Source organism: Pimephales promelas, chromosome 13 (genome assembly GCF_988280905.1).
Source record: "Pimephales promelas chromosome 13, fPimPro1.hap1.1, whole genome shotgun sequence".
NCBI classification, from domain to species: Eukaryota; Metazoa; Chordata; class Actinopteri; order Cypriniformes; family Leuciscidae; genus Pimephales; species Pimephales promelas.
Window position 1 is genome coordinate 32,870,231 of NC_142781.1, and position 24,011 is coordinate 32,894,241.

The 24,011-nt window shown below is 34.7% G+C and overlaps 2 long non-coding RNA genes across 4 annotated transcripts in view; both read left to right on the plus strand.

Moving 5' to 3' along the window:
- Positions 1-24,011, plus strand: part of LOC148976880 (uncharacterized) — a 115,781-nt gene that overhangs the window by 34,472 nt on the left and 57,298 nt on the right. The window lies entirely within an intron of this gene.
- LOC148976881 (uncharacterized) overlaps positions 1-24,011 on the plus strand; it is a 28,918-nt gene that overhangs the window by 4,038 nt on the left and 869 nt on the right. The window contains exons 4-6 of one of the 3 annotated variants that reach the window (XR_016146087.1): positions 18,838-18,967; positions 20,610-20,677; positions 21,906-22,075. This is a non-coding gene — a long non-coding RNA (uncharacterized LOC148976881). Of the gene's footprint in view, positions 1-18,827; positions 18,968-20,609; positions 20,678-21,905; positions 22,383-24,011 lie in introns of those variants that run through there. The other 2 variants (XR_016146089.1, XR_016146086.1) reach the window with 2 other exon arrangements.

Genomic DNA, 24,011 nt, shown 5'->3' on the forward strand with positions numbered 1-24,011 from the left:
GTCATTCACTTAACGGCTGTCATTGCAATGTAAACATTTTAAAGGAGTTTGTCCTCATTGCATTTCTAACTATTGTGTCGTTTTGCACTATTGAAAGGATTATATCGCTTAGTTTTTGTCCAGCTGAGCTCTGGTGTGTAATAATGTATCTGTCCTTCAGTCGTCTCGGTGTCTTGTGCCTCTACTTTCTGTTACAGAGGTCACATCGGAAGCATTCTCCTCAACCAGAGCAAATGTTTTGACCTTGTGTGGTTTAGCATTTCTCATTCATTATTGTTCATCATATTCTCCCCATATTGGTTTTCTTAGTAAAATAGGTTTATAACAACTTAAGTGCATGCTCTTCATTCGTCTACTCAGTGAGTGTCTAGCTATTCCACGTCAAAATTTTATAAACCTGATGAAAATTATTTTTTGAGATCATCTTCCTGCAGTCGTTTTGTATGAATATTTGCACTTTGACGAAGGCGGGGGGTAAAATCATGCTGTAATATTATAATTGGACAACCATTCAATTATTTTTTCCTACAATGAGTTATACGGTCAAATTCATGACATTAGTATTTTCCCATCCACCTTTTTTTATGCACATTTCAATATAATTTGCAATAAAATACTGAAATAAAAACGTATGTGCTCAATTGAGGCAGATGCATTTTTTTTATCTGATAAGAAGACTACCACGGAAACATGTTTACCGAATTACGCAATGAATAACACCTGACTTTTCCTCAACAGAGGATGTGATCATTCAGCGTTTGATCATTCAGAAATGCCTAAGCCAACATGTCTGTCAGCAGTCTTTTGATTTGTCTAAGACATGCTTCATAATTATCTTTCCAAAGAACATTGGATTTGTATTGGGTATTGTAGATTGTTACCAGGGTGTTGCTATGCTAGTTGCTAGGGTGTTGTAGGTGGATGATTACCATTAAGCTGATGATAGAAGTCTGCTTTTTGTCTTGTTGTTGGTTTGATGTCAAGGGCTGTCGCATTGTTTTGCCTTGAAAATTAATGCAATCATAATATGTTTGAGGAGTGTTCTTGAGAGGAAGATAAGTGCATCTAAATGCTGCAGAGGTGGGCGAATCGCTCTGTTTCTCTTCATGGTCATAATTCTCTTCCAAAGATTGCAGCTTTGATAGACAGCTGCTCAATGAAGGAACGAGCCGTTACATCAAGAATATATGGACACTGAAGACACACATATTAATATCTGAAGTGTCTGAATCTGCCCGTCTCAAATGCTGCCGGATTTTGAAGCCTCAATGTCTTTTTAAATCAACTGGTGTTTTGGTGATTTTTATTGGATGTGAAACGATACGATATACGATATGATGAAGTCAGTTCTCGACTTCTCGACAGTTCTCGATAAATACGACTGACGATGAGGTCAGTTCTCCTCAAGTTCACATGGGTGTCGTTCATGGGATCCTGCCATCATTTTCTCACCTTTTCTCAACCTCTTTCCAGACCTTTATGCATTTCATTTTTTAATTTTTTGTCCAAACAATGAAAGTCAGTGTTGAGGAAGCATATCTCAAATATCTTCTTGTAAATGATGACAGAATTTTTATTTTTGGCTTAATGTGTGAATTATCACTGTCCACATTTAACTAATGTTTGACAAGCACAAAGTGGCACAATAGGGATAGTTCACTTTGAAATACATTTTTGGTATGTTTTAGCTTACCTGAAGGCCATCCAAGATGTAAGTGTCTTTGTTTTCACAGTAGTTTCAATTTTGATTTTTAGGTCAAACTGTTCTTGTCCGTCAGTCATATAATGGAGGTCTATGGTCACCACCTAAAATCGCATGCACAGAGAAGTCCAAATTAAACATGATTCAATGACTCGTAAATGTAAGTACACATTGATGGCCTAAGACACGAAACGAGCGGTTTGTGTGTGTTTCGGTCTGTGCAAGAAAATAATTTTTTTCCAGACCAAAAATACATAAATCTCTCGTCTCAGGGGGATATGAAGGTGGAAAGCACGGTAATTTGAAAATAATACAAAGGTTAATGCTAAATCCTGAAGTATCCCTTTAAATACTTTTAGGGGACACTGACTGTATCCAACAATCTTGCTTGTTCATTCTCTTTGCATCTGCTCAGATTAACAAGATCCCTGAAGGGTAAATCTTACAAAAGTGCTGTTAATGAACAATGACACAATTCAGATATACTTTACATATCTCTAAATGCCCCATTATTCATAAAAAACATGGCAATGTGACTCAATTACAGCAGCATCCCCATGAATAATAGATCTGACCAGTCTCCATGTTTTCTGTTTTTGTCTCGCATGCATTCTTAATTCTTGGATTGGCACGACGAAATGCATCCAGCACGCCAATGACACATTTATGGGCCACAATAGCGCAGGTAGAGCTCATTAGAACGGCATGCATGTGAGATGGAGGCGATCCATCAGACTGGGGCTAATGGAGCTGTTCAGAAATCCTCTAAAGTGTTTAGCGCTCTTGCCTGCGTGCTCTCTATCGCACAGGTCAAGTTCTGTCTGTCTGTTCTCTCGGTAAGGACCAACAGCGGGCTCGTTTTATGTTCTCTCTCCAACAATGAAAAAAAAATGATTGAACAAAATATTGACTAAACCTGTATTGTAAGTTAACTGATGCCCAGACCTGAATCACAGCAAAACATTTCTTTATCTGCTTTTATTGTTACATAAAATGCACAATTGGATGATAAATCATCAAACCAAGTGGCACGAATAAGGACATATTTGCTACCTTGAATGCACTGTAAATCGCTTTGGGTAAAGCAATGCATCAGACTAAATGGTAATATTGATAGCTGGAATGATAAAAATAGATGCAGTGTTGAAAATGAAGATATGGTTCTGTTTGTTGGTGTTGATCGTGAATTTGTGTGATCTTGAGAAGAATTGCCTTGTTACGATGACTAAAACTACATTGAGACTTCAAAACTATTAAGAAAAGTGAAGAGATGCAGCAGCATTCGAGTGCAGATGCTATTTTTATTATTATTTTGTTCTGATTCAGTAACATTCAGACACTTTAAAGCATGTCTTAAGTGTCCAAATACCCTTTACGTCCACCATTATATTACATATCATTAAAAATAATATCAGTGAAAATGGGAAAACAGTCAAATCGGGTGAACTAATAGACAAGCAAGCAAACACGATTCACTCTTCTACTCTTATCAAAACGTCTCATTGAGAAAATGGCCACATATAGATGTCATCTGTCTGAAAACTGCACATATGAGCATCAGCAGACTCATTTAGCTGGATGGAGGATTATATCACCCAAGTAATGATTGTGTTTTGTCACACGTAGAAGAGACAGAAGTTATTACCAGAATCATTATGTGTGTGTGTGTGTGTGAGATCACTAGAATTGCAGTGCTTGAAATAATTATGCATGCAATTTTTCCAACACACTCATAACAATTCCTAACTATTTTACATTTTGGTAGACTAGGGGCAATGAATTTTTACAATCTCATTCGTACTCTTTTGTATGACCTGCTTATGCACCACTGACTGGGTTTTTTCCCCTACATTTCTGTTCAAATCACATTGATGGAATTGGTAACCCCTAAAAGAGTTGCATTTTCTCATGAGATCAGGTTGGATTTGTCTCTCTTTACTAATGTTCAGTTAGTCATCTGTTCATGCAGTTAACATACTCTATGCAAGTGTGGACACAAATGCTTCTTTGCATTTTGTAATAGTTCATAAGCATGCATTGCATTTGCAGCATTGCGACATCGTGTAAACTCTTCTACTGCAGTCAGACTTCTCTTTCTGAAGATTATCAGTTGATGACAAAAACCAAAATGTTAAATTATTGCATCATGCAATGTTTTTTGGCTTCCAATGTTCATCAAAATATCATCTTTTGTGTTCTTTAAAAGAATGGAGGATGCATGGAGATTGCTAACAATGAGTGAATTTTCATTTTATGGGTTAATTATCACTTTAACCTCTGGTGCTGCTCTCACAGCGGTCAAAAAGGACCGAAATGAATGTAGCCTACTATATTTTAGTTCGAAAAAGTTATTTTTGAATCTAATATTCTGTATTTTAGGGTTCTAAATGGAATATGATCCATCTACCTGTTAATCATTTTTGGGAATAGACCTGAAAATGTCATTTCCAATGTAAATCTTGAATGCTTTGGAGCACAGACTTAATTTTAATTTTCAAAGACTTTGTTTGGGTGCAGTACCAAACGTTTCCACTCGATAAAATAAAATTGGCTTCTGATTCATTACCAATGCAGTTTTAAATGCTCGTTGTGACTATTTTTTTCAGGACCATGTCATCATGTCCATGAACTTTTTTTGTTCACATAGCAAGTGCCAAAACCTATACCAAGTTTCGTACCATTCTGATGAAGTAAAAAAAAAAATTAAAACAACACATTGTAATTATTTTTTTTTTTAGTCAAAAATAACTAAACTGCACTAGAGAGTTAAGTTAGATTTAAAAGAGTAGTTCACTTTAAAAAAACTTTTGCTGATAATTTACTCAACCCCATGTCATCCAAGATGTCCATGTCTTTCTTTAGTCAGTCGAAAAGAAATCAAGGTTTTTGATGAAAAGGGCTTTAAACGACACCAGACGATGAATAAGGGTCTTATCAAGCGAAACGATCGCTCATTCCAGAAATAAATAAAAACGTTTAAGTTTTATAAGCACAAATGGTCACCTTGCTCTGTTCTGTGATGAGCGTTCGTGACTCTTTCATCAAAATCTGAAAGTCAACGAATATTTTTTCGAGTCATTTCATTCATTTTGTTTGTTGAATCAACCAAATGACTCGAAAAAAGATTTGTTCATTTTGATGAACGAGTTCGAACAGGAGAACAGCACAGGACAGAGCGAGGCGAGCATTTGAGCTTATAAAACGTAAACTTTTTTATTAATTTTTGAAATAAGTTTCGCTAGCTAAGACCCTTATTCATCGTCTGGTGTCGTTTAAAGCCCTTTGAAGCTGCACTGAAACTCTCATTTGGACCTTGGAACCGTTTGGACCCCATTGAAGTCCATTATATGGAGAAAAATCCTGGAATTTTATCAAAACCCTTAATTTCTTTTCGACTGAGGAAAGAAAGACATGGACATCTTGGGGGTGAGTAAATTATCAGCAAAAGTTTTTTTTTTTAAAGTGAACTACTCCTTTAAGATTTAAAAGGCTAAAATTGTACATTATTGCAAACACGCACACACTCCATCTCTTTTCATGAACACACTTGAAATGGCGTTCAGAACCAAACCCGAATACCTGCGGATGCACCCCAGCCAGTGAGTGTGTGCCCTCTCATTTATCACAATAGATCTCTCTGAGCCGAGTGTGAAACTGTCCCCGGGGGGCCGTGACGGGGCAGACCACCAACACTCCCGGCCGGCAGACAGAGTAAACAAACCCAAACAAAAGCGCAAAGGCACCCGAAGAGGAGTCTTTGTACCCCCCCCCCCCCCCCCCCGACTCCAGGGATTTCCATTTAGCCCAGCAGCATTAGTGTGTTTCCTGTGGGCCTTCTTCCACAAACCCAGAGCTGCCCCCTTAACAAGACACTGGGCTCATTAGAGATAGATACCCTCACCCCCTCACCCCCGTGTGCTGGGGTTATTGTGTGTCGCAGGCCTGCATGTGAAAACATATGTTTGAAGATGGACAGTAATGGAGGGCAGGTGCTGTTGAGCTCATCCGTAAGATCGCTGAAAGGAAGCAGCTGTGGGAGAGACGCACATTAAAGGACACTTTCCTGTTTAATGATGCATTGCTGGACTTTACATCTCGTGTTATTAAAAGCAATTTAATTAGCCGACAAATTTCTATTGATCATACTTGGGGTTAGCAATGTAATCAAACCTCTAGAAGGAAAGATTCAACTTTGAGTTAGGGTTAGGACCGTTCTGTGGATGCACACACTCTAAACAATGCTGGGTTGTTTCAACCCAAATTTGGGTCAAATATATGGACAAACCCAAATGTTGGGTCAAAAATGCTATGAAAAAATGTACAGGTGAAAGTTGAAGTTTGAAATTACATTTTTAACCCAACATTTGGGTTTGTCCATATTTTACTCAAATTTGGGTTCAAACAACCCAGCATGGTTTAGAGCGCAGAGAAAATGCCACCATTATTTATTCATCGTATTATTGTTGTTTTATCTAATCACAATTATTTGAGTGGTTAAAATTTCAGTCATCCGAATAATGGAAATCTCTTGAAGAAATACCATCAAATGCGCATTATGTGGCTCCGTTTCCGCTGTGGAAAAGAGAAACAATGCAAAGTAAAATAAATAAAAAAAAGAATAATGTTGTAAAATACAAAAGATCTTTCTTCATACAAAATGAAAGCTTGCAGGTTTAATCAAACTGCATTTATATTATATTATATACATTTCCAAGCATTAAAGAAAATCATATGGGCCTGTTTTATTATTTTTATAATTCCAAATAAAGCATTAAAACATATAACCTATTAGAGATAACAGAACAGAATTAAATTGTAAATCACAATCGTTACCATAAAATTAACTTTGCATAAGCATCACATCGACGGCAAAATTGTGTGTGTGTGTGTGTGTGTGTGTGAGGGGGTCTGCTATACTTGTAACCAATTTTGGGTTAAAACAACCCAGCATTCTTTACTGTAAATCTTTCTGAAATCGTAAGTCAAATGAAATAAAAAAAAGAAAAAAATTCTGAAGAAAATATGAGTGATCCCTTACACTAACATTGAAGGAGGGACTTGAGCCGTACACTCTAAAAAATACTGTGTTGTTTTAACCCTATTTTGGGTCAAATATGGACAAACTCAATCATTGAGTTCATTTAAAAAAGCAACCCAGACGGGTTTGTCAGTATTTGACCCAAAATTGGGTTGAAACAACCCAGCATTTTTTAGAGTGTATTGACCAGAATATCAGATCTGGACTGAAAACGTATATTCTGACGGAATTTGTAATGCATAATAATTCAAAATCTCAATTAATTAAATTATGACAAAATGTATGCATTATGCTGTGGCCTAAAAGTCATTTATTTATTTACACTCGCTTGGTTTTAACTTGGGTCAAATATGAACAAACCCAACCAAGCCTGTCCATATTTGACCTAAACATGCATGGGTTGAAACAATTTTCAATATATTATATATATATTAATATATATTTGTACCATTTAGATTCGTTTTTTTTCCAAGGCCGAATTCTGCTTTCAGAGATCTGAAATGATGTTGATCGTATGTCTTTATGAATTCAGTCAAACGCTTGTTTTCTATGGTGCATTTTCCAGTATAGTTCCACATGACCAAAGCTTTTCATGTCCCTCAGAAGATCATTACTAAAACTATTAAAAACATGTCACCATTCCCCTGGTAATGGAGTTGTGTGTCCTCTCACACGGCTGTGCGCTCCTGCACACACACCATTAACCAGACAGAAAACTGTCTCTTAGAAAATCAATATCAAAAGATGTGTGTGCTTTCTTAATTAGGGAACTAGTTCTTTAGATACAATTGGGAAAAGTGTTTTTTTTTCTTTCCTAAAAATGTTTGAGATGAAGCAGGTTTTAATCATGATAAATGAAACATACACAATAACTGGGTAATACTCTTTGTGTATCTTCTCGACATCTTGCTGGTTTGGAAACCAGAAATATGAGTTTTTATTACAGTAATGTGTTCATACTGATCTCAGGGCAGTTTGTGAATGCCTGAGGGCGAGCAGTAATGATTTTCTGTCGTAACAAAAAAATCTTTACTAAATAATTTTTCCTTTAACATCCTTTTTTTCGTTTTGATGTGATGTTTTTTACCTTTACCCAATCTAGCCATATACTTGCCATAACATTATTAGACGTTATATGTTCCTCATATTAGAATTAGTGCTGTCATGTGATTAATCGTATATCTAACATAGGATTTTGTAAATGTATATGTGTTTGTGAATATACACGTGTACACACACACAAATGTTTATGTTAGATGCGATTCATCAATTTGACACTATAGTTAGAATATAGCCAATGTTTTCAAACAGCAAAATATTGTATTAAAAGTTTTGGTCGGGTTTTGGTCGACTATATTGACTTTTATAGTACAAAGCAGCAAAAACTGTTTATTGATTGATTGATTAGTTGGATGTAATCTGTCTGTGTAAAACTCACTGTTGCAATGTTGGTGTGTTAGTTGGTTGCCATTTCATTCCTAAAATGTTCAGAGTGCGTTTGATTGTGTTTCTGTGTGGTTGCTAGGGTGTTCTGGGTGGTTGCTAGGTGGTTTTTGGTAGTCCCTCCTCAAGTCCCTGTGGTATTCTGGTCTCCGTTTTTTTGTCAGCGTTAAAAGAAACAAACAGGGTGGGCATGTTTACAACATAATTGTGATGACTGGCCAGCAAATATAAAGCAGAAAGTGCCACAATCCTCACATAAAAAGTGACAACAGTAACTGTAACAGCCTAAAATAGACTGAAGCGTGCAGAGACGCACACAGGGAACGAGAGAGATATATGTGTATGTGTGATGGATGGATAGATGGACTATGAGTGAAAGAGTGTGTGTAAGAGATAGAGAGAGAGCTTCACTGTTGTGTCCTGTAAGTGTTCAGGTGTAAGTGATGCTACAGCTTATTTTAATGGCCACTTATAGGGTTTGCTCTTTTCCACACACCCGCAAATGCATCTCTAGTGCTGTGTGTGTGTGTGTGTGTGTTGTCCAGTAGTGTGCTGCTCACAGAAACAGGCTTTGGAAAGGACTGTGATGTTTAATGCATTGCATACGGCAGTCTACTGTATCATGTGAAAGTTTAAAAGAGTCATGAGTTGAAAGATACAGCTTGTCATGGTCGAAGTTACATTACAAATAAGACGCGTGTTTAAGTTCTGTCGTCGCCGCAAGTGTGAATCATTGTAATCAATTGTATATTTTTATTGATTATTTTCCATGTTTAATTCAGAATAGTTTGTCACTGTGAATAGTTATCATAGTTAACTAAAACCACCAAAAAAAACAACAACACATTTTCATTATATGAAATAAACTAACTGAAATAAAATAAACATTTATTTATATATATATATATAGCCTAGTGCTGTCAAACCGATTAATTGTGACAAATCGCATTTTACATAAAAGTTTGTATTTATATATAGGGCTGTCAAACGATTAATCACATCCAAAATAAAACTTTATGTGGGTGTACTCTGTATAATCATTTTGTATATAAATAAATACACACACATGTATCTCTATTTAAGAAAAAAAATATTATTTCTATTTAAAATATTTATATTTAAATATAATATAAATTATATATAAATCTATATACATGAAAATATTTCCTAAATATATACATGCATGTGTGTGTTTATATATATATATATATATATATATATATATATATATATATATATATATAAAATAATTTTACACAGTGCACCCACATATACTTTTATTTTGGATGGCAAACGCGATTAATCGCTTGACAGCCCTATATATATATATACACACACACTCACTCAGATATATAATTACAAAAATTAATGTAAGATTTGATTAATCTCAATTATTCAATTTGACATCAAACTAAATTACTAAAACTTCAACTAAAACTTTTGCCAGCTCAAAGTCACTTACTGTTAGACACAATCTGTTTCCTCTCCTAATCCATTATCATACACTGTATTTTAATATAATAGCTAAATGTCCAATAAAGCTTATTTATATTTTCTGCCAGACAATGGAATGACTGATATAGACCATTTCACAAGATGTAAACAACACTGGTCCAGAAACACTTCCTGTTTCAGTTTGTAACTGTTTTCTTTATTTCACATGTAAAGAAAACATCTTAAAGATGCTTATTTAACTTTTTGATTCAATTTTAAATGTTCTGTTGGTTGTATTTTATCCCAGCTTTTATGTAGTGTTAAAAAACTGAAACAGGAAGTGCTTCTGGACCAGTGTTGTTTACATCCTGTAAAATGGTCTATAGTGACTGACCACATGTTAACAGTCCATATAGTCTTTAGTAGAGTTGAGCCGGATACTCGGCTGAAACGAGTATCCGGTACGGATAAAGCACTTTTGTCGAGTACGAATATTATACGAGTAATACGAGTCAACATCTGTGCTCGGATAAAAAAAAAAAAATGTTACTAAAAAAAGTTATGTTGAGATTAAGGCTGAGCGATATATCAATATAAAGAATATATATATTTTTAAATGTGATATGTAATTAAACCATATTGCATATCGATATAGGCTATTCAGGTTTGCGCTGTGATCCTTGCTCCAAGCAAGCTGCTGAGTGCTGAACCCTCTGCACTGCTCCCCGCGCCCCAGCCACTCCTTTTCCACTTTGCGTGCTTGATTAAAGCATGTTATGTTATGAAATAAAGTCTTTCACCTCAGCAAAACGGACTTTCTGTCCTGTCACCCGTTAGTCTTAACGCACACTCAATTGCACGCGCAAATGCGGTGGCGCGCGCTGGATCGCCTCTATACAGTAAAGTGCAAAAGAAACTATACGAGCATGCAACACCGTTACGTTGTAAATTACACGAAATAAAAGCAATGCAGTTATGATTTTCATTCTATTCACCAGAGCAGTTTCCATGTTTCATAAACAGTTCTTGTTAGTATTGTGTATTCACTATAGTAACTGTCGTTTCTATATTAACCCCTTAATGCCCCTATTTTTCTTTGTTTTATTTTTTATATTTTTTTAAATGACTGTAATGGCTCATACCAACGTTGTATTAACAAAATAAATAAACCAATTAATAAATCACAATTACAATTCCAAGGGAATAATCTGCAATGAAGATTTTTGTCATAGCTAATCATGCAGCCCTAAGGTGAAGAAACCTGTTTATTATTTATTCATTTGGTTTGGCAAATGTTCAAGTTTCAATAAAACTACTTGTGACATGTCATATTTGGCTTTGACTGAACATTTGCTCTCACTTTGCAGAAAAAATATCGGGATATATTTTGTATATCGAAATTCAGCCTAAATATATCGGGATATGACTTTTGGTCCATATCAGCCGTAGTTGAGATGAAAACTCTTGTTCATTACATTTTACTTTATAATTGCAGCCACTTGTGTTGTATTCATTGTTGCAAAACTTGTCGTTTGTTATCGTGATCAAAACCATTGATCTGAAGCTCAATGCTGATGCTGTCATGTAAATAGTTTTATTTCTTATCAGCAAAAAATATAGCAATTTCAGATCAACCCATATCAATTGCATGCTTAAAATAACATACCGGTTAAAGCCCCGCCCATTTCAAGACTACCCGACCCACTTCCGGGTTTAGGCCCCGCCCAGTCCGAGTACAGATACAGATACAGATAATTCATATGGTTAACAGATACAGATACAGATAATGCTGTACTCGCTCATCCCTAGTCTTTAGATTTGAAAAACAGTCCCTAAAGGGGTCTGAAAAGTAGCTAAGTTAAGCTAGTATCTCATCGGTGACATATCAAAAAAAAAAAAAAAAACACTGGTGGTCGTACCTTACTTAACATTTTGGTATTTATCGTCCTGCGTATGCCTCGACATCCGTTTCAGCCAATCAGAAGCCTCTCCTCTTCTGACGTCATGACCGAATCTTTATGAGTTTCCTATTGTTGAGAGGGACATTGAAAGGTCAGGACCAGTAAATGAGGGTTTAACTAAACATCTATTAGTGTAACCCGGGACACCATTCCTGCTCACACAGTGAAATGTAATTGGCATTGTTGCAGCGAGCTGTTTAGTTGCCGTTTCGTCAGGTGGAAGTGCTAGTTTGTCTTTATTAGAGGATCACGTCTTGCCTGTTTTTAAATGAGAAAGAAAATGTCAGTTCAGCCAGTATGGATGTGACAGATGAGAGGGCTGAACTCAGACAAATCATTCCAACTGCTCTTAGGGCAAGACGTCATGAAAACAAGAGCTAGATGTCGTGAAAACTATCATTAAGTACAGACATATTTATAAAGACCTCAAGATCCTCAAAGTACCTTCAGTGAATCTTAAAATAACCATTTTTGATGAACATATCGCGTATGCGTTGCGCTAACCTGATATGTACATGCGTTGTTTCGATGATTTTGAAATATTGTGCAGCCCTACAGTTTAGTGCCCAGAATATCATAATTTGGGGAGACACTTTTGATTTTGACTGGTAGAAACCTTTGCAGCCACCCAGAAGACCTTAGCAACCACCTAGCAACGTTTCAGAAACACCCATAGCAAAGTTCTAGCAATCACCCAAAACACCCTAGTATCCAACCCGCAACCTTCTCTATCCACCTATAACAACCTTTATAAAACAGTAAGTTACAATCCTTGATTCTGATTGGTCAAAAGCTGTGCTTTATTCATGATAAAACACGACTATGACCGCTTCACCCAACGGTTCTGTATGCATCACTGCGCAACACTGCAGTTCCTACACAGATCGCACAAGTCTATTTGATGTGATTTTTACATCTGGAAGACGTATTTTTAAGAGTGTTTGCTCATCTGCAATACGTCTATAGGACGTTTCCCGTCAGATGTCAAATAGACGTTTAGAAGATGTCTTTTAGATGTAATAATTTAGAATGCATGTTAAACTGACATCTTCTAAACGTCTATTTGACATCTGACAGGAAACGTCCTATAGACGTATTGCAGATGAGCAAACACTCTTCAAGATACGTCTTCCAGATGTAAAAATCACATCAAATAGACTTGCGCTATCTGATGTTGTTTTTTATTTGAGCTTTCATGCATATTACACGGTAGTTGCTGTTCACGGTCAGGGACTATTTTTTCTAGCGGAAGGAAGGCTTTTAGTGATTTTACTTAGTGAAAGTTGGACTAATACATATTTTTTTTAATTTTGTTCTTACACGAGCCGCTTACATTCTGTTCTTACACGGCTCGTGTAAGAACAAGAATATTTTTATTGTGTGGTAACCGTTTTATAAAAGCAATAAGGTACTCGAGACAAGTGCTGTATCGTGAATAAGTAACGGCTGAAGGGGTTGCTTACGCTTTGCGTTGTGCCCAAGCGTGCCGCACAAGCCCTCAAAAGTGAAGCCAAAAAGTCTCGATCGCCCCCCTGTGGCCGGACCTAGTATAGCTCATAACCCCCGCCTCCCCATGTTATTCAATGGGACGCGAGACCAACTAAACAATTAAATTACACTTCACATATCCTTTTTCCAAAGATAGTTTCTGTCATTTACTGTAGTTTCTGTCACGTTGATGTAATTTCAAGTGTTCGTTTTTAAAATAAGTTTGTTTTTAGTTAGTTATGTGATGATAAAAACGGTGCTATGACATCATGATTGACAGGTTCTCTGTGCGAGATAGTCACTGAAGCACCAGACTTTTTTTAATAATGTTGATTATGTGGTTAGTAGTTGTATTTACCTTATTTTAACGAGGTTCAGCAATCAGCAGACATCATTGGAGAAGAACGAAGCAGATAGAGGACACTTAATGAAAGTGCGGGGCGTGTGCTTGCGTTTGATTCAGCGAGAATGAGGGCGCGGCCTTGATTTCGCGGCTTTACTTCCTGCGCATGACTGGTCCCGAAACACGCAAGTGCGCAAACTCAAGTTTCAAGATGTCAGCGTCATATCGAGACACTGGCGGCTTCAGTTCTCTCTGATGGAAAAGAGCGAAGGAGCGTCGTCTATCGTTTTTTTCAAACTATGGTCGTGCCTAACAACGCCCTTCAGCCGTTACTTATTCACGAGCCTCTCGTACCTTATTGCTTATATCAACCCATAGACATATACACTAGACGTCACCTTGGCTACGGCAGTTCATTGGAACGAATGCGTCAATAGAGCCGCCATCTTGAAACAGGGGAGCCCCTCCACTTTAATACATCAGCGTCAATGTAGTAGACACAGGTCTAACGGAAATAAAATCACCACAAATCATCATGAGTGCGATTTTTCTTGTTTTTTTGTTTTTTTCCAACGGTCAGACGTGTATTTATCATTGATTCCAGAAAGAAATTTATTTATTTTTTTTTCAAAAACATTCTTCCTAGTTCAGATTTCATCCGTGAACATCATAAGTCCGCCATCATCAATGAATTCGACGTAAAGGCAGAGATAGCAGCGTTACCTAGCTACTTCCTATGACAAGACCCCCGTTCCAAGATGGCGGCGGTTTTGACGCATGATTAGAACCCCAAGGTGAGGTCTAGTGTATATGTCTATGATATCAACCACACCGAAACCTTCTAGGAATCAGAACACCCTAGTAACCACCTGACAACGTTCTAGCAACCTCCCAGAACGCCCTGGAAAACTAGCAATGTTCTATATTGGGGCGGGCGACATTAGCATGAGCAAGCACTCACGTTTCCTTCAGATTTGTCTGTTTCGACAGATATATTTATACGACTATTGAACGAGACTCCCAGTTGGGCTTTCAAAAGGTTCATTCATTAAAAGTGCTCTGTGTTTAAATGTACACAGGAGCCCGTGTGTGTGTGTGAATATCTCGTTGAAAGTAAATGGCAGTCTGGGTCTCGTGTTTTGTTCTGTGTGCAGCGACTCGTTGCATTGATTCATCACGTCACTCGTCTTTTTCATGTGCCACTCATTCTCTCTCTCCTTTATGAGCCCTCCCCCTCAATGAGTGTTTCTTATCTTGTCTCCATCTGTAGCGCCGGGTTTCACAGAGCACTCTGAGAGCTGAAAGACCCGCGGACACCTGGAGGTTACAGCATGGATGTCTTTTTTTAGGCCTGGGAATCTCAAATGAGGGACAGCTGCATCTTTATAAGAGGCTTTAGCTCACCTTAAAGCTTGAGGAAGAATCTCTCGCTCTCCTACTAAAACATGACATTTCTGTCATTTCTTCACCTTCACGTTGTTCTGAAACTGTATACATTTCTTTCTTCTATTTTTGACAAATATCCTGAACAGTCTTTTCTACGGTGGCAGAGAGAGCTCAACTGTAAAAAATAAAACAAAATTTTTACGGTAAAATACCGGCAACTGTGTTAACCACAACTTTCCCGTCAAAAATACAGTAGCAACGTTATTGGTTTTACAAACTTAAAGGGATAGTTCACTTTGAAATGAATTTTTGGTATGTTTTAGCTTACTTCAAGGGCATCCAAGATGTAGGGGTCTTTGTTTCCACAGTATTTACAATTTTGATATTTTTAGGTCAAACCGTTCTTGTCTGTCAGTCATATAATGGAAGTCTATGGTCACCACCTCAAAGAGCATGCACAGAGAAGTCCAAATTAAACAAGAACGGTTTTACCTAAACATATCAAAATTGAAAATACCGTAGAAACAAAGACACCTACATCTTGGATGCCCTTAAGCTAAAACAAAAAATAATTTCCATGTGAACTATCCCTTTAAATTAAAATTTAAAGTAATAAAAACAGTATTTCCTTATCTGATAATGTTAATTTACTGGCCTAGTTATGTACCAATATTATACGCTGACAACCAACAATCATCACAGCAGTGATGATTGTTGGTGATGAGTCCCATGATCTATCAAAGATCATCATAATATATATTATGTACTGAATATACTAATTTATCGAAGCTGCACAGTGTCATTCGCACAAACATTAAAAACCATCATGGTAATTAAAAAAATGTAATAAACACTAATTTAACAACATTACATGTTACATAAAACCCTAATGAACATAACTGATTAGAAAAAAAAAAAAGAAAATGATGAAGAAACAGTTATTTCAACAAAAATACATCAAATGTGAAGTGTCACGCAGGGAATTGTGGGAATGTCAACTGTAAATTATACAATGAGTTGTTATTTTTCACTTTCAAAAAAACTACGGTAATTTTATAAACGTTTTTTGAAATTTTACAATTTTAAAATTAACGGTAATTTTACAGTAAAATTACATTAAATGTACCATAAGATCTATCTCGGTTATTTACCGTTTATATAGTAAGGAAACATTCTGTTAACCAATTAATAGTTTTGCACTGTCGCATTTTTACAGTATTTTAAAATCTGCAAAAATCACGATAATTTTTTTACAGTGTGCAAATATTCACAACAACCGAATACAGAAAGGCGCTGCAAATACCAACAACTAACTCACTTATATATATCTTCTGATGCTACATGATTACTTTGTGTGGCAGACTTAATTCAAGTCATTATATAAACAATTTTTAATGTGTAAAGTGCATGGAAGATTGTCATTGAATAGTCTGTTTTACATTGAAGAAATAGGCCATCGTGTTATCTGAAATGCTGAAAGAACACCACCATAATGGACCCTTTAGTATAATGAAACTCGTATAACTTATATATACTGAAATAAATCAATATGGAGGGCAAAGAATGAAAGCAAATCTTTAATGTCCAGCAAAATCTCTGTTGAACCAAATGAAAACCTCCCATAAAGCAGCGTTTCAGTCAGTTAACCTCAACGATTATAATAAGAACAACAATAATGCTGATACTAATTTGAATAATAAACAGGCTGTATACAGAGTGCTTGAATGGATTTGCGTGGTTTCAGTTCAGCATAACACTACTTGAATAAAACACACAGGATTAGATTGAATGATCCTTTATGCGATGGATTTTTTTATTTATTTATTTGACGCTGATAACACAAAAGATCTTAACCCGGCGGTGAGATGTTTCCACAGAGTTGGGCTCGTGACGCGCTGATCTCTGCCTGCTTTAAAAACACCGAATTCATCATCATTTGCTCAAGAGCCTCTACTTCATTGTTTCCATCTCATCAAACCTGAAATCCCTCTAAAACCCACAAACACTTGTATTCCGGCGAAACGGACAGATTTCCTGTGCTGTGAATTTGAGGAGCGTGTCAAGTGCGCTTCTGGTTAGGCGTAGGGTCATTAGGGGCAAATTAATTTAGCCTCATTAAGGTGTCAATTATTCAAACATTTGGCTGACACATGCTAAGATAACGAGACTTTCCGTCGGATCTGTGAAGACGTGGCCGCACTTTTGATTGCAATCGATGCAGACGTGATTCGTTGAGACTGAAGATGAGGCTCATGAGAATCTGAGAGAAGTGTCTGTAAAGTATTTTATGCTCATTAACTCTGTCCGCCTTCACATCGAAAGGAAACCCACACGAAAATAAAGCAAAACTTTCAGCCCACAGCATAACAATCCAGCACTGTAAAAAAAATTGTTGGTTTTACTTAAAAAATTAAGTAAACTGGTTGTCTTAAAATTTTACATTCATTGAAATGGATTACAAATAAATTATTTAAGTTGATTTGACAAAAGAAAAAATGTTGTGATTACAAATCATGAACGTATTTTTTTTACGGTACAAAATAGGAGGGATCGTACAAAATGAATGTTAGTTTTTTAGTACGGTCCTTTTACATCAAATATATTTTCATACTCCACAAGACAAAATAAAAGCTAAATTTAAAAAGAATGACCCGGTTCAAAAGTGTATGTACCCTTGATTCTTATAATACTGTGTGTCGTTACCTGGATGATCCACAAGTTGGTTTAACTTAAAAAAATTAAGTACGCTGGTTGCCTTAATTTTAAGTTCAGTTAAATTAATAAAATTGAGTTGATAGATGAAGGAGATTGATTAAATAAGCAGAAACTCAAAATATTATGTTATCTGAACAACATAAATTATGTAAGTTGATTTGACAGAAGAAAAAAATGTGTGATAAGATAACAAATCTTTTTTTTTTACAGTGCAGTTTTCTTTGTTTTGTGATGGTGGTTCTCGAGTCTCTTGTTTGTCCTGAAAAAATCCAGAAAAATACTATTTTAATTTTTGCACCTTTTTTATAGTTTAACCCTATCCAAATCTAAAATAAAATAAAATAAAATAAAAATAAATCTAAATCTATTACAAAAGGCTCAAACATTCACTTATGCTCCAGAGAGTATGGAGAGTAAGTTCTAAAGAAAGTATAATTAATGAAAATTAACTTATATTTTGCATTAAATATTTTTTTTTTAAATATATGATTCTATATCTATACCAGTGTTTTTTTTTTCAGGTGTGAAAGGTATTTCTTTTTATTGTTTATAAATAATAATAATAAAAAAGAAAATTACAGACCATAAAAATGTTATTTATAAATAATAATATTAATTATTGTTTTGTTGTTGTCATTTTAAAATTAAATTATTGTGTATTTTACCTTTATGCACTATAATTAAAATCTTATTATTTATATACTATTATAATACAATTTTTACATTTAAAATTGTATACATTATAATATAATATAATATATAATATAATATATATAATATATAATATAATATATAATACATTATAATAATTAATGACATGTATCCCTATCAAATTATTTGATCTTAGTTTATATATTCAATTTTGACTATTCATACTTTTTTTTTGGTGGAAGTGTATTGCCTCCTAGTGGTCATAATTAACATCGCTCTTTCGATTTAAAGTCGAAGCCAAATGCAAGACTAATGAGTTTAAACAATTTATTTATTTCACCTGGACATTTATCTGAAAATTCTGTTTAAAGTGCAATAATATAACCAAAATGGATTTTCTTTCTTTCTTTCTTTCTTTCTTTCTTTCTTTCTTTCTTTCTTTCTTTCTTTCTTTCTTTCTTTCTTTCTTTCTTTCTTTCTTTCTTTCTTTCTTTCTTTCTTTCTTTCTTTCTTTCTTTCTTTCTTTCTTTCTTTCTTTTTTAATGCTTCTAAAAAAGGGAAAATGAACGTCCATATAAATTATGCTCCACCAGTTTCAGATTGCTCATAAACACACTGAACTAAGCTGAATGTTTTTGTCCTTATGTCGTTCTTCCTCTGTTTGAGGTTCTTTTAGAAAGAGCTTGACCTTCAGATGCTGTTGAATCGCAAAACTGATGCCAGAGCCATTTATTCCTGACCTCTGTGACCTTCTGCCCTTCACTGTTAATCGAAGCCCTCCTCTACAAACACCGCTTTCACACACAGTGAGGAAACCTTTTGTAATATATTATTGTATGCTATGTTCGTTGACCTCTCGGTGTAACCCTGAGCAGACTGGAAAGATTATTTCTCTTTTGGCTGAGATTGAAGCAACTATTGACTTTTGTTGCAAAGGTGGAATGTTTTTTTACAAGATATAATTTCCGAAAAAGCTTTCTGTGGATTATTAGTTTAGTCGATATTATTTACAATAAATTCTTCGATAATTTGTGTTATTATAATCAAGGTGATGAGAATGATGCTACACTAATGTAAATATGCTGTAGGTGTGTTATAGAAATAATACCCCATAGAATATTTAAGATGTCTCGGAGCTAGTGTTATAGATGTTGCAGTTTATATTTATGAGTGATGTTTTCAACTAAAATCTAAACCAAAAGTGACATCAATACATTTATATAATTATATTACATGTTGTATAATTACAATTACATGTTGTATAATTATTTTTATTAAATAATAGCTCTTAAATATACTGAAAAAGAGACTCTGATTTTAAAGTTTAAAGTTGCTGTGTTGTTTGGTAATCCAACTGAAGTTAGCAAAATTAAGATATTACTTAATATTTTTAAATTAACAATTTATTGTTGGTGTCAATATATATATATATATATATATATATGACATTGTAACTCACCACCAAAAGTGACATATTGTGTGACAAAAGTGACAATACATTTACTCTTATTTCTCTATTTCAAATAAATTATTTTCTACTTTCTATTCTTCAAAGAATCCTGAAAAAAATCACGCATCACAGTTTCCAGAACAGTTTCCAGAAAAATATGAAGCAGCACAGCTGTTTTCAACATTGATAATAATCAGAAATGTTTCTTGAGCAGCAAATCATCATATTGGAATGATTTCTGAAGGATCATGCGACACTGAAGACTGGAGTAATGATGCTGAAAATTCTTAAAATATACTACAATAAAATATTTTAAATTCAAATAAGTTGTAAAAATATTTCAGAATAATGTCGTTTTGTATTTTTATACTTCTTTCACAAAAAAAGCATACAAATTTCTTATTGACCACAAAATTTGATGTATAAAGAATTAACATTGAAATGGGTAGATTTGGAAAAAGAGGCTTATATATGGAAAATGTGTTTATATGTATTAAAAGTAACACTAACATCTGTTCATTCAGATGTTAAAGGTACGATATGTATTTTTAGCGGCCTCTATCGGTGATGTTTCAGATTGCAATCCAATTTCCACTAAAAATGCATATACACTGCCTGGCCAAAAAAAGTCACTGTTTGGATTTAAACAGGAAAATGCTTAAGAATCTATGATTGGTTGATTATTGCAGTGATTATTATGTTTCTAGCATGTTATTTGTTTTTGGCAACAGTTCTTTTAACCCTGATGGCCCCACACTGGCTAAACAACCACTGGCTCTGCCTCCTACAGAAGCCACGCCCCCAAAGGGAATTCATGGGAGATAGTTCACCAAAAAAAATAATAATAATAATAATAATTTACTCAACCTAAATTTGTTCCAAACCCATTTGAATATCTGTCCTCTGATGAACTCAAATGTATTTTAACATAAAATAAATGTTACATACTTCACCTTTAATGTCTTAATGTGTTCTTTTGTGACCTTTTATACTTACAGCATCCAATCTGCCCAAATGTCCACACCAGGAGACCCGTCAGTGAGCAGCAGGTTGTGCTGTTGTTCAGGTTTGTTATCTTCATTTCATGTCTGAATCCTTCCATCAGGCTAGCAAATGCTTTCAAACACATGATTCCCGTCTGTCTGGATTTGATCAATTTTTAGTCGTTCTCTTGTGAGCTTTCTGAAGCCGAGTGTGCTTATGATGAGAGTCTTGCTATTGTTTTAACGTGCTAATAGTTGCAACACCACTAGAGACAAACCCAGGCGGTGGAGTCTCACTGGTTTCGGCTACGTGGCCTTGGTGGTTGTCACAACCTGCTTTCACAGCAAGTGTCATTCTCACCCCGTCTAAAGCATCCCAACATGCACCTGGCTCCTGTTCAAAGTGTCTGGCCATGTGCCATCCCAAACAAACAGCATGATCCCACGTGAAACACGGCTCCTCAGAAAACAGAAGATCTGGATCTGATTAACAGACAGAGTTCTAAATAGAACTTGAGGGTTCTTGACTCAATTTTAAAGAACCTTTCATTCCAAAAAAGTTCTCTATAAGGTGAAATGTCTTAAGTTATTGCACAATACCTTCAGGTTTAACAAAATGTATTAAAACAAAGTTAATGAGCTAAAACTAAATAAAATCCATAAAATGACCCATGATAGGAACCCCTTGATGTGTTACCCTTATATTTATATATGAGTATTAGCAAATGAATTATAATTAGATAAAAAAAAAAAATTTACATGTAGCTTATAAAAATGGTTATGAAAAAGCCATGGAAAGATCAGCAGATTTGTTTGGGATGTTGTATAATTATTTTATTAAATAGTTAATTATTTTTATAAAATAGCTCTTAAATATAATGAAAAAGAGACTCCAATTTTAAAGTTTAAAGTTGCAGTGTTGTTTGGTAATCCAACTAGCAAAATTAAGATATTCCTTAATATTTTTAGATTAACAATTTATTGTTGGTGTCTATATATATATATATATATATATATATATATATATATATACCCCACAATTGACTCTATAATAGTTTTTTGGCCTATAATATAACAACATATCCTGATGCATTTTAGTGTAGAGCGGGGCAATATGAGATAATTGTGTTATTATTTTCCATTGCTAGAGGGCGCCAGAACTGAACAAACCTTCTTTAACTCGCACCAAAACAACTTAATCCACAGTGATGGCACAATAGATTCTCTCACAGTGTGTAATGTTGGTCAGTTTTGTCCAAATGAACTCTATAATTGTGACTAACATTTAGATGACTTTGATTATTTTGCCAGTGACTTCGGCGAGTTGAGTTCCTCTGTTGATCCAGCACCTCGTGAATGTCTCGTGTGTGTGGATCTCAGTGTGTGTGTGGAGGTGTCGAGCTTGGGCTGAGATCAGATCTCTGGCATCCCCTTCATCATCTTCATCTTCATCAGCTCCTCCTGCTGCCCGAAGGAACCAGGTGCTGCTGCTGCTGCATATTCATTATCCACAGGCACACACACAGCAGTGACAGCAAACACAGTCTTCAGTGGCCAGTCTTCACTCAGTTCGGGGAGTTGCTTTACATATATTACAGAGAGTCACAGACGTTTTAAAAAAATACTTTTGAAGATGGAAGCAATTAAATAATTAATTATTGAGACACATTTTCTTTGAAATAACATGCAATTATTTTAGTATCATACTATGTATATACTGTATATATGAAGAGTTCAGATGCAAAAGCCTCTAAGTGCCATTTGAAATTTTCTTCTAGAATGATCATTTTTATGAAGCTTGTATATTTAAGTTCAGTGATTTCACTTAAATTGCAATGACAATTACCTATTAATTGTTATTTAAGTGAAATTACTGAACTTAAATATACAAGTTTGATAAAAATCATCATTAAAGAAGAACATTTCAAATGGCATTTAGAGGCTTTTGCATCTGAACTCTTCATATATTTATATATATATATATTTCGAATTATAATTTATTTTTTTTATTGTTTCCATTTGATTTATTTTGTCTTTTTATTAGGCTTTTTTAAAATGCCTATATTTATTAAAGGTTTATTTATTTTACAGTAAATTCGGTTTGGTACTATTGACAATGACAATTTATTTGCATAGCACTATTAAAAACAGCAGCTGTTGACCAATGTGCTTTCCACATAGACTCACAAATCAATGAGCTCATAAAATAATAAAATAAAAACAAAAACTGTTGATCACACTTCATCACATTCTTTCAAAACCTGATCTCACGCCTTCATTACAGTTATAACATTTTCACTCCACATAATCATTGTTTCAAACACATTTTAATATGCTAATAAGATTTGGTTTAATCACTGAAACACAACAGTAGCCTATAATCTTTTTATAATTTAGTACTTTTAGCAATCAGTTCATTTAAATATACAAGATATATGTTTTTAATCACCGTTGCTGAAATAATTAGGGTAATACAGTAAATGTTCTCCCTGTGCCATATGACTCAATCTTCTTTACTCTAGCTGACCTTTATAAGGGTGAGTTACAGTAATGTGCCAGTCTCTATCATGTAATCTATTTACAGTATCACATGACACACACACTGTAATGTAAAATGCTGTATTTGATGCCATCTGTCTCTCTTCTACTGATGTATCTGGTCGATCTGATGTTATACTGTCATTCTCCAGCACACACACACTTTGAAATTTCAAATGCTGATACCAAATGTAATGAATTAGCGATTTATCTTAGATTGTAACCACTATGTTCAAACAAGTATAAACTATATAGCAATCAATAGATGCACCAAATGATTCATTGATTAACCAAGACAAGTTGGATTTAATAATAAACAAATGTATTAAACTGAATGAGAATAGTGATGGCATGAAAAGCAGTTACTGTGAATGAAACTTTTATATAGATGAAATCATGCTAAACATGCTGAAAATGGCACTTTTGATGATCTGTTGTGATGATATAGTACTTTGAGTTTTGAAAATGTACACATAACTTATGAAAATAGAACCAAAATGCGAACAAAAACTGTAGTACTTAAACTATACGAAAATTAGAAATGGTTGGGAACTAGCTGAAATAAAATAAGTTTTTAATATTTTTTAAAAATAGTTAAATAGTTTTTTTTTTTTTACTTTTTAAGATTTTATTTCAGACAGTTACTGTAGCTAATGTTTATTTTATTTTAAGTAAAGATTTTTTTAAAATACTTTAATATAATAACCCTGATCCATAATTTGCAGTTATTATATATAAACCATAAACACAAAATTAAATGTTGCAAATATGTATTCATATCTGTGTATTTGATCATTTGATATTAGAACAAAAATACATTTTCTCAGGGGTGATGTCATTTCCTGCCAGTGTTTAGCTAGTCATTGTCTCATTTAAGGA